This window comes from Oncorhynchus nerka, linkage group LG27 (assembly GCF_034236695.1).
Source record: "Oncorhynchus nerka isolate Pitt River linkage group LG27, Oner_Uvic_2.0, whole genome shotgun sequence".
Lineage (NCBI taxonomy): Eukaryota > Metazoa > Chordata > Actinopteri > Salmoniformes > Salmonidae > Oncorhynchus > Oncorhynchus nerka.
In genome coordinates, this window is record NC_088422.1 from 69,609,891 (window position 1) to 69,612,551 (window position 2,661).

Consider the following 2,661-nt stretch of genomic DNA (forward strand, 5'->3'; position numbering starts at 1 on the left):
TAGGTGGTCCTCACCTGATTCCACCTGTAGAAGAATTGAGCGGCGATGGAGCCATTGCTCATACAACTAGGCCACAACAGAATAAATGAGTGTATCAATACAATGTTGACTACATTATACAACAAAACAATGGACACCAACTCCAAAATGTGATGAAAATGTGTCTATTTATTTATGGCCAAGGAAGAATAATGTGTCTCTTGGTTGATATATTTACCTGGCATTATTTGATTGGGGCACGTGACTACCACCTACCGTGCAACACATGTGGTAGTGGTATTTGTTGTTGTGTTTACCACGGCTTGGTAAATTGACTTTATCATGTAAATTCACCTGAAATAAAAAATAGAAATGGGGGGGTTACAGAGGAAGTGACAAACTAATGCCAGAGTTGAGGACATTGTTTGCAAAACTCAATTTGTCCGATGACACCAATCTAACCAGCACAGATACGCAAATGCTTCTAGAATGGAACCGGACCATCAACATTGGCATAATATCAGTTTTAGCAGCGATGATCACGTTGGGGGAATATTACAGTTGTTATGGTGATTTCTTCATCGGTGTCCGGCTGGTCAAGGAACTCTCGCTACGTTTTACTTTCCCTCACCGGTGCTGATTCGGCGTTTGGACTGATCATCACGCCCTTGAATCTGTGCTTCAGTCTTGCGAAAGACTACAAGTGAAGGCCCAAACTCCCTCTGTCACATTGTGGCTTTCTTCAACGCAATGATCTATAAGTCTAGAAAGATACATTGCAGTGTTTTACCTGCTGAAATACTCATCACTGATGACAAGGAGAAGAACGCTGCTTCTGATCGCCTTTGCATGGTGTTTCCCTCAATTTTTACTTGTGCCCATATCTTTTCCTAACGGGATAATTGAGGTCCACTTTACTACAGCGTCACTGGTTTGCAATCCATCGTACATGAACACGCCTCATCTTCTTTCCTTGGTCAATCATCATGACTTGCGCCTTTGGTTTGCTGCAATGAGACAGCGAGTAAAGATGTGACGACCCCAGGTGTTGTGAGCGCAACAGACTCGTAGCATCCAGGGTGCTTGTCCCTGTGATGACTCAGTACTACACATGTTGGACGCCGTGCATGGCGGCAATTATCTATAATGGTGAGTAGGCCTATAGAAATAACCAGGTCGCATGTTTTTCCCAAAGTCACTCACCACCCTTCTAAACGAGCTCAGCAAAATGCCTGTAACAAATGTTGGCTACAAGGCTGTAAAGTTGAAATGCCAATGTGCTGGGTGTAAGGTGACTGGGGTAGGCTGCTGAATCAGACTGATACCGGCAGCTTCTGGTATACAGCCTGAAACTAAGCAGTGGAAACGGGAAACGTTTCCTTACAAGCAAGAATCTTGAATAAAATGACAGTTAACCACACTGGTTGTCGGTATAGTTGGTCATTCAGTGGGTGAAGTGTTATTTACCTGACTTTTTAGACCGCTGGTATTGCTGCTGAAATGTATATCACCTGGCACATGCGGAAACCCATGTAAACACCTGTAAGACTGGTTAGTATGCATGCATCGACGTGCATATTCTTGTGCACGTGACTTTGGTCAGGACAGGAGCAAACACATTTTGATTGTCCCATAGTTTTAAGTCTGTAATAATACTTGTCTGTGGATAGTTTCTCAAATTTCGACTCACTGAAGAACTAACACTACGGACAATCGGCAGAGTAAGTTCACATTTGATTCAACGTTCGTGATAGACAATGGACGTTTGGTTCTTTGTAAATGTGTTTGCCTAAAGGCCCCGCATCCTAGGTTCTGTTTGCTAACCCTAACTCGGCTATGAGATCTTAGTCGTGCAATTTCACATATAACTATGTTTGGTGCCGTATTTCTCAAGTGAAAAAATGTGCATGACAACTAATCGCCTCGCGTTGAATGACAACAAACACTTGATTGAAGAGTTCCCACTTCTGCTACAAGTAGTACTGTTGACAATCACTGAAGGGGCGTAGACTTCGACTGACTATGCTTGTGCATAGTCGGTTTTATTTCATAGCCTATGCTGTCCCTTTTTATGTATTTTTCTCCGTTCTCTCTTCCACCAGCCATCTCGGGCATTATAGTTATGGAGTGGATTGAGTTTGTGGTGGTGTGGCTGCCAACCGCCAACGTTTTCCCCAACTGCATCTTCTACTTCTGGATTAACCGCAGTTTCCGTAGAAAGTTCTGCCTGCTCTTCCAGCGACTGTGTCTCAGTGTGCCTAGATTTGACCAAGGCCCTGGGCTGCACAGCCAGCTCACAGCCGGTAGTCTGGGACAATAACAACACCCTCCAGGAGCGCTGCTCCAGTGTGTCGTCAAACTGCACCCTGATCACCCTGGCCAGTGACACCCCCTTCTGAGGGATTAGGCTTCTCATTGACATGGTACTCACTCACATTATTCAATGATACATCTGGTAAATTTCAACGCCAAACACCTGAAGGACATTTAGGAGAGCTGCTTGTAATTGAGATTGTGGTATCAGATTATATTTAAAAACAAAGTGTGGCAAGGAGACATGAGAGTGCTGTCAGGCCATAGTTAGATGCTTCAAAGCCCTGTCAAACACCAATCTTCCTCACCATCACTATGCATTTCAAGTTATTTTGAATCTTATTTTTTGTCGAACTCATACAATTCTTT

General features: G+C 43.7%; 1 pseudogene; it reads left to right on the plus strand.

The window, feature by feature from the left end:
- Positions 1-457: 457 nt before the first annotated feature.
- On the plus strand, positions 458-2,378 carry LOC135565120 (histamine H2 receptor-like; annotated as a pseudogene).
- Positions 2,379-2,661: the final 283 nt, after the last annotated feature.